We start from the raw sequence: 15,867 nt of genomic DNA on the forward strand, positions 1-15,867 counted from the left end.
GCTACCTCTGCCGGGCGATGGGGCACGTCCGGAGGGACTGCCCCCTGGCCCGGGAAGGAGGGGCATCCAGGACACCCGAGCCCCGGCAGGACACCGGCCCCGTCATCGCCGACGCCCCTGGCTGCCCGGCGCCCGAAACCGCCCCTCCTCCTTCACAGTCCACCATTGCTCCCGCTCGGGCCCAAGGGGCACCTCCCCCACTATGCCCAAACGAGCGGGAGAACCCTGCCCCCGCTGTTTGCAATCTGGCGAGGCCTGTGGAGGAGGGTGCGGCAGGGACACCACCAAGCATGGGAGAGGACCCACCCCAAAGGGAATCTTCCCTCCCTTGTGCTGCCCCACCGTTACCCCCTCGAGTCCCTGAGCCATCGCCTCTGCCCCCTGACACAACCCCTGCTAGCCAGCCCCCGGATGATGCCATGGAGGGCTGGGCCCTAGTCCAGGGGAAGCGAGGCAAGCGGAAGGCTCGAGCTCCGCTCCTCCCATCTGATGCGGAGGCCCCCCGGAAGACCAGGAAGGGGGGCACCGATGCCGAGCCTTCCCTTCTACCCATGGGTGTGTTCCATCCACCAGAGCCGGCTGGGGAAGACGTGGCAGCACTGGAAGGCAGTTTCTCCCCTCCACGGGAGTCCCTCCCCTCCAAGACCCCCGAGGCACCATCTGAAACCCCAGTGTGCCCCGAAGTAACCGTCGTGTCAGGTGCCGGCGGGGAGAATCCCGGGGTAGCGGAAAACAATTTCCCCTCTATATATGAGGAGATCGAGGCCCTGGGTCTGACCCCGGTCACCCAAGGGGAGGACGATCCTATGCCAGCGGGCCTCGATCTGGGCGACTTCTTTCCAGCCCCCTTTTCCCCATACTCCCTCCCCGTAACCGTTGCTTCTGCTCCCACCTCCGAGGAGCCCCTGGACTCCTCCATCAACCCGGCTGCAGAGGGCACCCTGCTGAGAGCCACCGAGCCAGTTGAGGCGACGGCCAGTGCCACGCGGCTGGAACCTGAGCCACCAGGGGCACCCCTCGCTGGTGAGGAGCATTCGACCTCCTTTCCGGGAGAGGACCCTACAGAAGAAAGTCTGCGCGGCCCGCCGATAGCCACGTGCATCCCTGCCGGCGAGGATCCCCCCCAGCCCTCCTCATGGCACCCTTTACCATCGCAACATTGAACACCCGTGGCCGATGGAGTCTCCTGTGACTGTAGGGCCTATTTCCGATCCTCGGTCCGTTCACGTATCCGGGCAGAGTTCCTCTGGGCGGCGTCCTCTGACTCCCTTGATGCCTTTGAGGAGCAGTGGGCTCTGTCCGGGGTTCTCTGCTCGGTGTCCCCGTCCGGTTCCCTTCTTTTGACCCTTTGACCGCACTCCTGTCCCTGTTATTTTATTAGTTGTCCCTCGGAATTTTTTGGGTATCTAGGTCCTGTGGATCCCCCTTTTAGGCTTGGGGGGATCCTTTAGCAGTGGACGGGCTTCGCCCGCCCACTTCCCGGATCCCAATAAGACTACTCTTTCATAGCCTTCTAGCTTGGAGGGAGGTGGGAAGCTGCTACTCCTGCTGCTGGGCCCTGAGCTCTCCCTGCTGCTCCAGCTGCTCCCCTGGCTGGGCCAGACACCATCCGCCTATTCTCTGCTACTTGGCTGCTGGACCCCCCACCCTTGGGTGCTGCTACTGCTGCAACTGCAGCCCTGGAGTGGGGGGGCTGCTAGCCCACTCCCCAGAGAGGAGGAGTGAGGGACCCCAGCCACTGCTGTTGTGGATACCACCACAACCACCACCACCACCACCTGAGAGGGGTCCTTTCTGCTTGCCTGGACTACCACCTGGAGTTCCTGGAGCTGCTACTGCTGCTGTGGAGTCTGCTACCTGGAGCTGCTGAAGCCCGAGGAGGAGGAGAAGACCATCTGCCAGTGGGGGCGCACCTAGAGACTTTACAGACCACCATGGAGGGGGCCTAAGACTGAGTAATTTTCAAACTGTGCTCTTGTGGTGGGGGTCTTGACAGTGTTATCAGGGACATAGGGGGTGTGGCGTGGAGCTGCCCCCCAATCCATCTGTGTCCCACCACCACTACTACCACCACCACTGCCCCCTCCACCACCCCCACTGGCTGTATACCATCTGCCTCAGCTCCTGCCTCTGGACTCAGCTGCTTGCTTGGCTTGCCACGCCCTATTTCCACCCTTTGGGCCAGAAGCAGCAGCCAGCTAAAAAAGACTTGTGCAAGTGCACATGGGCACATGTGCCCCCCCGGACTGCCTACCCCCCAGCTTTGCCCTTTACTACCTGCCCCATTTGCCACTTGCTTTGCCTCCTCTTTTGCCCCAGCCCCCCTTACTAGCTTCAGTTTGTTTGCCTGCCCCACCCATTTCCTTCTGCAGCCTTTGTTTGTTTGCCCCGCCCCAGCCTCTGAAGCTAGCCCCTTGGTTTCCCTGTTGTACCCCCAGACCGCTTAGCCCCTCGCTCCGTGTGCCCATGCCCCCTCCCATGCGCTTGTGCAATTCCCCATTTTAATTGCAACCCTCTTCACTGCACCCGCAATGTTGTTGTATCCCCCCCTCCCCTAGTGCACCAAGAGGAGCCAGAATTCCACCTTGTGTCGGTGACTGACCCCTAACCCCTGATTGCCCCCCGTCCAGCCCACCCCTTTTGGCGCCCTCGTCCCCTGCCTGCAGCCTAGCGGGGAGGAGTGGTCGATCTCCTTCCCCACTCCCCTCCTCCCTCTGGTGTCCCCCTTCCCTCCTTGCTCATGATGGCGGGGTGGGACCCCTCCAGCAGCCCGAGCTTGGCTCGGCTTGCCACGCCCTATTTCCACCCTTCGGGCCAGAAGCAGCAGCCAGCTTAAAAAGACTTGTGCAAGCACACGTGGGTGCACGTGCCCCCCCCCCAGGACTGCCTACCCCCCAGCTTGCCCTTTACTACCTGCCCCATTTGCCACTTGTAGCTTTGCCTCCCCTTTTGCCCCAGCCCCCCTTACTAGCTTCAGTTTGTTTGCCTGCCCCACCCATTTCCTTCTGTAGCCTTTGTTTGTTTGCCCCGCCCCAGCCTCTGAAGCTAGCCCCTTGGTTTCCCTGTTCTACCTCCAGACCGCTTAGCCCCTTCCTCCGTGTACCCATGCCCCCTCCCATGCGCTTGTGCAACTCCCCATTTTACTTTCAACCCTTTTCACTGCACCCCGAATGTTGTCGTATCCCCTCCTCTCCTAGTGCACCAAGAGGAGCCAGAATTCTACCTTGTGTCGGTGACTGACCCCAACCCCTGATTGCCCCCCTGTCCAGCCCACCCCTTTTGGTGCCCTCCTCCCCTGCCTGCAGCCTAGCGGGGAGGAGTGGTCGACCTGCTTCCCCTCTCCCCTCCTCCTTCTGGTGTCTCCCCTTCCCTCCCTGCTCATGATGGCAGGGGATGAGATGGGTGGGGCCCCTCCCCCGCCTACCCCTCCGTCACCCCCCCAAGCTTCTACCTCCGCTGCCGAACCATCTGCCACCGCCCCCGTGGGGCACCAGCAGCGACGGGCACCGGGGCAACCTCCACTGCTGCCACGCCTCTCCCCCCCTCAGATTCGGGGGGAGCCCCCCCAGCCGGCGGGAAGGGCCAGGGGAAGAAGAAGGGGAAGGGCCCTGCTAAAAAGACCAGGCCCTCCATGGCAGGGGCTGCCCCCAATGCCCCGGCCCCACCGCCGGCTGGGGCGTCCCTCCCCGCTGTTCCCTCCACCAGCTCTGCGGGTGTCCCTCCCCCCGTCCCCAGGGCGTACGCCCAGGTGGCAGCAGCCCCCCCCGCCTGCCGCTACGTCATCTCTCCTGCCCACCACCTCAACTACCATCTATAGCGGCCGGGGCCCCTTTCCCACCATGACCAGGAAGCACGGCGTTCGTTGCCTCCTGGTGCCCGCCTCGCCCCACGTGGAGACCTATGTGCGGGCGTTGGCGAGGGTGGTGGGGCCCATGGCCATTGTGGCGACCTCCAAAATGTACGGCAAGGTCGTCTTCTTCTTAACATCGGAGGCCGCCGCCCAGGAGGCGGTGGAGAAGGGCCTGGGGGTAGGGGGCGTGTTTGTCCCCTTAGAGCCGCTAGAGGACCTGGGCGTCCACCTGGTCCTGACCTCCGTCCCTCCCTTTCTTCCCAATGCCACCCTTTTACCCGCCCTCTCTACCTTGGGGAAACCCATCTCTGTCATCAGCCCTCTCCCATTGGGCTGCAAAGACCCCGCCCTCCGTCACGTCCTCTCGTTCCGCCGGCAAGTGCAGGTTCAACTGCCGCCGGCAGCACGTGACGGAGAGGCACTGGAGGGGTCCTTCCTAGTCCCCTACCAGGAGGCCGATTACTGGGTGCATTATTCCACGGGGGAGGCCTGGTGCTACCTCTGCCGGGCGATGGGGCACGTCCGGAGGGACTGCCCCTTGGCCCGGTAAGGAGGGGCATCCGGGACCCCCGAGCCCCGGCAGGGCACCGGCCCCGTCGTGGCCGGTGCCCCTGGCTGCCCGGCGCCCGAAACCATCCCTCCTCCTTCCCAGTCCACCATTGCTCCTGCTCGGGCCCAAGGGGCACCTCCCCAACTATGCCCAGACGAGCGGGAGAGCCTCGCCCCCGCTCCTTGCAATCTGGCGGGGCCTGTGGAGGAGGGTGTAACAGGGACACGGCGGGGCCTGTGGAGGAGGGTGTAACAGGGACACCACCGGGCATGGGAGAGGGCCCGCCCCAAGGGGAATCTTCCCTCCCTTGTGCTGCCCCACCATTATCCCCTCGAGTCCCTGAGCCATCGCCTCTTCCCCCTGACACAACTCCTGCTAGCCATCCCCCGGATGATGCCATGGAGGGCTGGGCCCTAGTCCAGGGGAAGCGGGGCAAGTGGAAGGCTCGAGCTCCGCTTCTCCCATCTGATGCGGAGGCCCCCCGGAAGACCAGGAAGGGGGGCACCGATGCCGAGCCTTCCGTTCTACCCACGGGTGTGTTCCATCCACCAGTGCCAGCTGGGGAAGACGTGGCACAACTGGAAGGCATTATCTCCTCTCCACGGGAGTCCCTCCCCTCCAAGACCCCCGAGGCACCATCTGAAACTCCAGTGTGCCCCGAAGCAACCGTCGCGTCAGGTGCCAGTGGGGAGCATCCCGGGGTGATGGAAAAGGATTTCCCGTACATATACACGAGGAGATTGAGGCCCTAGGTCTGACCCCGGTCACCCAAGGGGAGGATGACCCTATGCCAGTGGGCCTCGATCTGGACGATTTCACTACAGCCCCCCTTTCCCCATGTTTCCTCCCCCTAACCGTTGCTTCCGCTCCCACCTCCGAGGAGCCCCTGGACTCCTCCATCAACCCGGCTGCAGAGGGCACCCCGCTGAGAGCCGCTGAGCCTGTTGAGGCGATGGCCGGTGCCACACCGCCTGGACCTGAGCCACCAGAGGCACCCCTCGTTGGTGAGGAGCATTTGACCTCCTTCCCGGGAGAGGGCCCTACAGAAGAGAGTCCACCTACTGATGCCGTGGCTGCCAAATCCAGCATAGAGCTTGCGCCCAGCATCACTGAGAGCCCTCTCCCCGGCCAGACTCTCACCTCTAACCTTGCCCCTATCCCGTCCACCTCCTGAGATGTTATTGCCGCCCCTGGGGCTGTCTCCTTCCCTTTTCCAACAGATGACTCCCAGGAAGCAGCCTTTGTGTTTACCTGTTCCGACCCACCAGGGGCTGCTATCCTCCCTCCGCCACCCCCTATTGCCCCAGCATTCAGGCCAACCCATCAGGAGCCCTGTCGGGGGTCCGAACCCTGTCTGCCCATCTCGGTGGGCCACGGGGCTGTACCAAGGGCCCCGTTGGGGAGTAAGCAGACTGTAACCCTAGCCCCGCCATGCGCTGCGAGAGGAGTTGCGGGAGTTTCTAGAAGACGTCCGTGGCTCCCGCAACAAAGTCCAGCTTGCTCTCCAGCGATGGGGGAACTTTAATCAAATCCTCCAGGCCGCAAGGGCCCTCATGGGGGAGGAGAAAAGGACCGGGAGGCAGGGCGCCACGGCCTACCAGCGGGTCCGCCTCTTCCGTGACTCCTTACTCACCTACAGGGAGGGTCATGGACTGCTGCGCGGCCGGTCGGGAGGCGCGAGCGTCCCTGCCGGCGAGGATCCCCCCCAGCCCTCCTCATGGCACCCTTTACCATCGCAACATTGAACACCCGCGGCTGTAGGATGGGGCTCCGCAGGTCTCAGGTGCTCTCCTTCCTTCGGGAGGGGAGGTACTCTGGTTTTCCTGCAGGAGACCATACGGATCCGACCGCCGAAGACAGCTGGCGGCTGGACTGGGGGGACAGGGTCTACTTTAGCCACCTCACAGTTCGTACGGCTGGAGTGGCAACCCTGTTCTCCCCCAACCTACGGCCCGAGGTGACGGGGGTTGCCGAGGTTGTGCCGGGCCGCCTGCTGCACCTCTGGGTCCGCATCGAGGGGCTCGTAGTCAGCCTCGTCAACATCTATGTCCCGGCAGCGAGCCCGGAGCGGCTGCAATTCTATCAGCAGGCGTCTGCCTTCCTCGGCACCTTGGATCCTCAGGAGTGCCTGGTCCTGGGAGGGGACTTTAACATCACCCTTGAGGAGCGGGACCGCTCGGGGACCGAGCAGAGCCCGGCCACTGCCGCCGTCCTCCAGGAGATAGTCGAACACCACTCCCTGGTGGACGTCTGGCGCGACCACCACCCGGATGACACTTCCACATTCACCTTTGTCCGGGTGGAGGCCCATCGGCCGCGCCACTCCCGGTTGGACCACATTTATTTATCACGCTTTCATCTTTCACGAGCCCACTCCTCCAGCATCCGGCCGGCCCCATTTTCTGACCATCATATAGCCACCGTGACAGCCTCCCTCTGCACAGAGAGGCCTGGGCCGGCCTATTGGCATTTTAACAACAGCTTGCTGGAGGATGCGGGCTTTGTGGCGTCCTTCCGGGAGTTCTGGCTGGCCTGGCGAGGGCAGCAGCGTGCCTTTCCCTCGGCGCGGCGGTGGTGGGACCTAGGGAAGGTGCGTTCCCGGCTCTTCTGTCGTGACTACACCCGGGGTGCCAGCTGATGGAGGGATGCGGCTATAGAGCAGTTGGAATGGGAGGTCTTAGAGCTGGAGAGGCGTCTAGCCGCCAGCCCCGAGGATCCACCCCTCTGCGGAGCATGCTGGGAAAAGCGGGAGGAGCTCCGGACCCTCGAGGACCATCGGGCCCGGGGTGCCTTTGTTCGATCCCGCATCCGTCTCCTTCGGGAGATGGATCGCGGCTCTCGCTTCTTCTACGCCCTGGAGAAAAAGAGGGGGGCTAAAAAACATGTCATCTGCCTACTGGCAGAAGATGACACCCCTCTCACGGATCCGGTGGAGATGTGCGGGAGGGTGAGAGCCTTCTACGCAAGCCTTTTCTCCCTGGATCCGATCGATCCTAACGCTTGCAGAGTGCTCTGGGAGGAGCTCCCGACGATCAGGGTGGGCGACCGAGACCGGCTAGAGCTGCCTCTCACTCTGGCCGAGTTCTCAGAAGTCCTCCGTCGCACGCCCACCAATAAATCTCCGGGTATGGACGGGCTGACCGTGGAGTTCTACTGCGTGTTCTGGGACATCCTGGGCCCAGACCTAGTCACCGTCTGGGCCGAGTCTTTGCAGTGCGGGGTCCTCCCTCTTTTGTGCAGGCGAGCCGTGCTCGCCTTATTGCCGAAGAAGGGGGACCTCCACGATTTACGTAATTGGCGTCCCGTCTCGCTCCTCAGCACGGACTACAAAGTCGTGGCAAAAGCCATCTCGCTGCGGCTAGGGTCCGTACTGGCGGACATGGTCCACCCAAACCAGACCTACACCGTCCTGGGCCGCAGCATCTTCGACAACCTATATCTGGTCCGGGACCTATTGGAAGTCGGGTGTAGGGATGGTCTGTCATTCACCCTCCTGTCCTTAGATCAGGAGAAGGCGTTCGACAGGGTGGATCACAGGCATCTCCTGACACTCTGCAAGCGTTTGGCTTCGGACCCCAGTTTGTGGGTTTTCTCCGGGCGCTGTACGCCTCCACAGAGTCTCTGGTCAGGCTCAACTGGACCCTGACCGAACCAGTCAGCTTCGGGTGAGGAGTACGGCAGGGGTGCCCCCTCTCGGGCCAGCTGTACGCTCTGGCGATCGAGCCCTTCCTCTGTCTCCTCCGAAGGAGGTTGACAGGGTTGGTGCTGCGGGAGCCGGAGCTGCGGCTGGTCCTGTCGGCGTACGCTGATGACGTGCTCCTCGTGGTCCAGGACCCGGGCGACTTGGTGCGAGTGGAGGCTTGCCAGGCCATCTGTTCGGGAGCCTCCTCCGTGCGGGTCAACTGGGTCTAGAGCTCTGGCTTGGCGGTAGGGGACTGGCAGCAGGCGAGCTCCCTCCCACCCGCGCTTCAGGCCATCCGATGGAGCAGGGGTCCGCTGCTCTATCTGGGCGTTTACCTCTCTGCCACGCATCTCTCTCCGCTGGAGAACGGGCAGAATTTAGAGGGCGGGATGATAGAGCGGCTCGAGAAATGGACAGGACTACTCCGGTGCCTCTGCCTTCGAGGGAGAGTGCTGGTGCTTAATCAACTAGTCCTGTCAATGCTCTGCTTCCGGCTCAACACCCTGGTCCCGGCCCCGGGTTTCCTGACTAACCTCCGGACATTGATTCTGGAGTTCTTTTGGTCAGGACTGCACTGGGTCCCTGCAGGGGTTCTCCATCTACCTCTGGAGGAGGGAGGGCAGGGCCTAAAATGTCTGCTTACTCAGGTCCATGTCTTCCACCTCCAGACCCTGCAGAGGCTCCTTTATGGTGCAGATAGTCCGGCGTGGAGCATACTGGCGCACGCCTTCCTGCACCGCTTCCGAGGGCTCCGATACCACCGGCAGCTCCTTTATCTCCATCAGAGGTCTTCCGCGAGACCTCTCCGGGCTGCCGGTCTTCTACCAAGACCTCCTCTGGACCTGGAAACTCTTTTCAACGACCAGGTCCATGGCGGCCACCGAGGGGGCAGATCTCCTCACGGAGCCCCTGCTACACAACCCCCAGCTCCGTGTGCAGGTGGCAGAGTCCCGCTCGGTGCGCCAGAAGATGGTCCTGGCAGAAGTCACAAGAATTGGAGGCCTCCTGGACGATGACCGGGGAGACTGGCTGGATACCCTGACACTTGCTCAGCGCATGGGGCTCTTCAGACCTTGTACTCCCCAGTGCATACTTCAGGAGGTGAAGGCCGCTTTGCTGCCCGCTGCTCAGGTTAATCTCAACTGGGTCTTGCATGAGGGCACGCCCCGCCCACCCGCTACCCCAGGCCCGACAGACCTTTTAATTGGACCCCTGCCCCGTGGACCCAACCGACCCCCTCACCCCTTCACTGTAAGCCGGCTGCACAAGATGCAGCCGGTCTGCTTTCAAACCGCGCCAAGAAAACATCTCTACACGCTCGTGCTCCACACCCTTCACGCCCGCACCCTCGTGTCCCGCCCCGATACAAAATGGCGGGACCTCCTGCCACCTTCGGAGGGTGAGGAGCCTCGGTGGGCCAGCCTATACTCCACCTTAGTCCCAAGACCCGCCAGGGATGTCAGTTGGCGGCTCCTTCATGGAGCCGTGATCATGGGCATGTACTTGGTGCTGTTTACCTCAATCCCAGACACCTGCCCCTTTTCCGGCATGAGGGAAACCCTGGCACATATATACCTGCAGTGTTCCAGGCTGCAGCCCCTATTCCAGCTCCTCACCAATATTTTATTATGCTTTCGGTTGCACTTTTCCACTCACCTTCTTATCTATGCACTCCCTATCCGTGGCCCCACAAAGTCACGGGATCTCCTGGTCAACCTCCTCCTGGCCCTAGCTAAAATGGCCATCTACAAAACCAGAGTAAGGAGGTTGACCGATGGAATCCCCTGTGACTGTGGGGCCTATTTCCGATCCTCGGTCCGTTCACGTATCCTGGCAGAGTTCCTCTGGGCGGCGTCCTCTGACTCCCTTGACACCTTTGAAGAGCAGTGGGCACTGTCCGGGGTTCTTTGCTTGGTGTCCCCATCCGGTTCCCTTCGTTTGACCCTTTGACCACACTCCTGTCCCTGTTATTTCATTAGTTGCCCCAGGAATATTTTGGGTATCTAGGTCCTGTGGATCCCCCTTTTAGGCTGGGGGGGATTCTTTAGCAGTGGATGGGCTGCGCCCGCCCACTTCCCGGATCCCAAAAGGACTATTCTTCCATAGCCTTCTAGCTTGGAGGGAGGTGGGAAGCTGCTACTCCTGCTGCTAGGCCCTAAGCTCTCCCTGCTGCTCCAGCTGCTCCCCTGGCTGGGCCAGAGACCCCCTCCCCCCATTCTCTGCTACCTGGTTGGTGGACCCCCCACTCTCGGGTGTTGCTACTGCTCCAACTGCAGCCCTGGGTGGGGGGGGGCTGCTAGCCCACTCCCCAGAGAGGAGGAGTGAGGGACCCCAGCCACTGCTGTTGTGGACACCACCACCATCACCACCACCACCTCCTGAGAGGGGTCCTTTCTGCCTGCCTGGACCACCACCTGGAGTTCCTGCTGTTGCGGATCTTGCTGCCTGGAGCTGCTCAAGCCCCGAGGAGGAGAAAAAGAGGACCATCTACCAGTGGGGGAGCACCTAGAGACTTTGCAGACCACCGTGGAGGGGGCCTTAAGACTGAGTAACTTTCAAACTTTGCTCTTGTGGTGGGGGTCCTGACTGTGTTTGTAGGGAGACAGGGGGTTTGGTGTGGAGCTTCCCCCTGATCCATCTGTGTGTCCCTCCCAACCCCCATCACGACTACCACCACCGCTGCCCCCTCCACCACCCCCACTGGCTGTATACCATCTGCCTCACCTCCTACCTCTGGACTCAGCTGCTTGCTTGGCTTGCCACGCCCTGATTCTACCAGAGGGCCAGAAGCAGTAACCAGTCCACATTGACTTTGTGCAAGCGCACGTGGGCACACATGCCCCCCCCAGACTGCCCACCCCACAGCTTTGCCCTTGCAATCTGCCCCATTTGCCCTTTGCAGCTTTTGCCCCCCCTTATGCCCCAGCCCGCCCTTACTAGCTTCAGTTTGTTTGCCTGCCCCGCCCATTTCCCTCTACAGCCTCATAAATGAAAGGGAAAAAAACCCTTAAACATGCATTTATGAATTACTAAACCACAGGCGTGCATACATTATATATTTCAAGAACTATGATTTGGGGGTTTTTTAGAGGGTATATTGTACCCACCGGCTCTAGAATAATAAAATCAAAACACTACTATGTGATATAATAGTATATGCTTCAACAGAAAGATATAAGTATAACAATGAATTCTGAATCCAAATTCAAAATACTGAAAACTAACACTAGAGAAAAAACATGTAACTTGCTAATGGCCCATTAAAGTGTTAGCTGTCTGTTACTATTCCTGACCATGTTAGTAAGTTTATATTCTGCGCTAAATTCAAGTAAGGAGAAAATTACATCAAGTTGCAGAGCTATTGAAACTCTATATTTACAAATTAAACTAACTGTGAGTTAATTGTTCAACATGCTAATGAACAGCTCTCACACCTGAGCCACAGCTGGTAGGTTCTTGAGTTACAGGAGGGAGAGGACCATAGGAAGACATTCAGCTGAGCTAGGTCACTGTTCGGGAGAATACCAGCTGGAGTGTTTGGCAGCCTTATTGTTTGGAGAGAGGAAAGCAAGCTCTCTGAAATGCAAGATTTTAAATTTTGCTAAATCATTGGTTCATAACTAAAAGGTTTGGCCTAGTTAACTATACTTTGGCACAACATTTAGTCTAGCTGTTACTGAATTTTTATTCTGTTTACCTTTATTATGATGATTCTCTCACTGCTTTTCTGTAATAAATCTGATTCTAATTATTTGAGACAACCTAATTTTGAAATTGGTGATAGTTAAGTTAGATGATACCAGGGGTGAAAGTAAGGCGGTATGGGCCAGTACAGTATACCAATAAAAGGTAGCTGCCAGTACTACTGACTGCTGACTTTAAAGTGCTGGGGCGGCAGCATTTTAAGGACTCTGCTTAAAGCACTGGGGTGGCAGTGCTTTAACGTCGCTGCCCCTTTTGCGCCCCCCATCGGCGGCCCTGCAGGTCCCTGCCAGCAGGGCCGCCAATGGGGGACCCAAAAGGGGCAGTGATGACCCAGCAGGGCTGTCAATGGGGGACCCAAAAGGGGCAGCGATGCAGCAGCAATTTAATATCATTGCCCCTTTTGCCCCCTCCCTCCCGGCCATTGACGGGGGGTGGGGCGGGACGGGGGAAAGAAGTAGCTGTCCCAGGGCCACGATTTAAAAGGGCCCGGAGCAGTCTGCCCTCCAGGAAATTGCTGCTGTTGGCAGTATGCCACCTCTACAGCCCCTTGGAGTCAGAGACTAGTTGGGAACATATCTAGTGTAACACAGAACAGCCCTTAGACTGCTCTAATTTACACTTAACTGCCCACAGCCCCAAAGGGTCATTCAGAAAGCCAAGAATATCTGGAGTGAAGAGGAATTCTGGCCACACCCCTTATGCTGGGGATCACACGCTGTTTACCCTGCAAACTTTTGCCTATAACATTATCTAAATCATTGATGAAGATATTGAACAGAACCAGACCCGATCACTGTGGGACCCCACTTGTTATGCCCTTCCAACATGACTGTGAACCACTGATAGCTACTCTCTGGGAAGGATTTTCCAACCAGTTATGCACCCAGCTTATGGTAGCTCCATCTAGGTTGGATTTCCCTAGCTTATGAGAAGGTCATGCGAGACAGTATCAAAAGCCTTACTAAAGTCAAGATATATCACATCTACCACTTCCCCCTATCCACAAGGTTTGTTACCTTGTCAAAGAAAGCTATCAGGTTGGTTTGACACCATTTGTTCCTGACAAATCCATGCTGACTGTAATTTATCACCTTATTATCTTCTAGGTGTCTGCAAATTGCTTGATTAATTATTTGCTCCTTTATCTTTCCGGGTACAGAAGTTAAGCTGACTAGTCTGTAGTTCCCCAGGTTGTCTTTATTTCCCTTTTTTATAGATGGGCACTATATTTGCCTTTTTCCAGTCTTCTGGAATATCTCCCATCTTCAATGACTTTTTAAAGATAATTGCTAATGGCTCAGATATCTCCTCAGTTAGCTCCTTGAGTATTCTAGGATGCATTTCATCAGGCCCTGGTTAGTTGAAGACATCTAACTTGTCTAAGTAATTTTTGACTTGTTCTTTCCCTATTTTAGACTCTGATCCGTTCATTTTCACTGGCATTCACTATGTTAGATGTCCAATAACCACCAACCTTCTTGGTAAAACTGAAACAAAGAAGTCATTAAGCACCTCTGCCATTTCCACATTTTCTGTTGTCGTTCCTCTTGAGTAATGGGCCTACTTCCTCTTGCTTCTAATGTATTTGTAGAATGTTTTCTGGTTTCCTTTTATGTCCCTAGCTAGTTTGATCTTGTTTTGTGCCTTGGCTTTTCTAATTTTTTCTCTACATACTTTTGTTATTTGTTTATATTCATCCTTTGTAATTTGACAGAGTTTCCACTTTTTGTAGGACTGTTTTTTGAGTTTTAGATCACTGAAGATCTCCTGGTTAAGCCAGGGTGGTCTCTTGCCATACTTCCTATCTTTCCTACACAGTGGGATAGTTTGCTCTTGAGCCCTGTGTACATAAACATCCCTGTGTATATAAACAAACTAGTCTATATTCCCTTCCCACCTAACCCCCCCCAAACTCTACAGGGGAATGAAAAGCAGATGACTACCTTTCTTTGTTGTATATCTTGTAGTATGAGTAAATTAATGAAAAGTCAATAGCTGTGTCCTGCTAAGTTGGGGACACTTTAATTGGGAATCAACTTACATACATACATACCCAAGGGTTTGCCCGTGCTTGACTGACTGGACTATAGTGGAGTCTCAAACAGCTCAGGGCATAGTTGGACCCCAGCTCACATCCCCCATCCTTCTCCTCCTCCTCACTGTTCATGCCAGGAGTCTGTAACTTGGGGTCCTTGGAGGTTCCCATAGCGGTGTGTGAGGTGGTGGTTGGGTCTCCGCCATGTACGGCATGCATCTTTTTGTGAAAGTGCCAGGTCTGTGGCTTGGCACTGGATCAACTGTTGGTTTCCCTGGCCTTCTGATATGCCTGCTGCTGTTCCTTCACTTTCATGCGGCACTGCTGCTGATCCCCGATTCCTTCTCCTGCATCCACCATTCAATTTAATTGTAGATGTCCACGTTTCTGTGGGTGATCCGAGGTTGTGCCTGCACAGCCTCTTCTCTCCACAAACCCAAGCATGTAGCTGGCATGGTCAGCTGGGAAGTTGCATGTAACAATGGAGAGCTGCTAGGTGTTCTCACCAAAATGGACAATCACTAAAAGGCAATTCAAAACCGTGCAGGGCTTAAAGGGGAGTAGGGGGAGCTTCCAGGCTCCATGACCCTTGGGCAGTGGAGTTCACAACTGTGACCAAAGTGGTCAGTGCTAGGTATTGTGGGACAGCTGCTGGAGGACTATTAGAGTTGACATAGGTAATGCAGCGTCTATCTACGTTCATGCTGCGTCAATCTCAATACATCAACCATGGCTCAGTGGTTCTTGGGGAACTTGGTATTGGTATGTTGGCATAATGGGGAGCTCACATCTGTGGAAGACAAGTTTCATTGTAGACACACGCACAACTAGATTGATGCAAGGCAGCTTATGTAGGCCTACCTTTGTATTTTAGACCAGGCCTAAGTCACCCAGGGATTCCCTCTACTGTGTAGGAATGATAGGAAAAATGCTTATAGGGATGGGAGAAGCAAATGGAAGAATTGGGATATCAGCATCCTTGGTTGAGAGAGTATGCCCACTGTTTCAAAGGTTCACAGCCTGGAGGTTTTGTTGGATCCCAGTCTGCTCCTGATTACTCAGATGGCAGCTGTTCCTAAGAGCACATTTTATCATTTGCACTTAGGAGGAGGTTGTGTCTTTTTCAGATATGGATCTTATTGTAATTATCTTCGGATTATTGAATGGGGCTATACCTTAAAACATCTGGAAATAACAGCTAATACAGAAATCACAGGCCTGTTTATAAAGTGATGTTTCACACAAAATATTACACATGTGCATTGTGACATGCCCTGGCTGACAGTTCATTATGGGGTGTAGTTGAAGTTACTGGTTCTATCCTGTGATGACCTAAATCATAGAATATCAGGGTTGGAAGAGACCTCAGGAGGTCATCTAGTCCAACCCCCTGTTCAAAGCAGGACCAATCCCCAACTAAATCATCCCAGTCAGGGCTTTGTCAAGCCTGACCTTAAAAACCTCTAAGGAAGGAGATTCCACCACCTCCCTAAGTAACACATTCCAGTGCTTCACCATCCTCCTAATGAAAATGTTTTTCCTAATATCCAACCTAAACCTCCCCCACTGCAACTTGAGACCATTACTCCTTGTTCTGTCATCTGGTACCACTGAGAACAGTCTAGATCCATCCTCTTTGGAACCCCCTTTCAGGTAGTTGAAAGTAGCTATCAAATCCCCCCTCATTCTTCTCTTCCGCAGACTAAACAATCCCAGTTCCCTCAGCCTCTCCTCATAAGTCATGTGTTCCAGTTCCCTAATCATTTTTGTTGCCCTCCACTGGACTCTTTCCAATTTTTCCACATCCTTCTTGTAATGTGGGGCCCAAAACTAAACACAGTACTCCAGATGAGGCCTCACCAATGTCGAATAGAGGGGAACGATCACGTCCCTCGATCTGCTGGCAATGCCCCTACTTATACATCCCAAAATGCTATTGGCCTTCTTGGTAACAAGGGCACACTATTGACTCATATCCAGCTTCTCGTCCACTGTAACCCCTAGGTCCTTTTCTGTAGAACTGCTGCCTAGCCATGTGGTCCCTA

This window comes from Dermochelys coriacea, chromosome 4 (genome assembly GCF_009764565.3).
Source record: "Dermochelys coriacea isolate rDerCor1 chromosome 4, rDerCor1.pri.v4, whole genome shotgun sequence".
Classification (NCBI taxonomy): Eukaryota; Metazoa; Chordata; order Testudines; family Dermochelyidae; genus Dermochelys; species Dermochelys coriacea.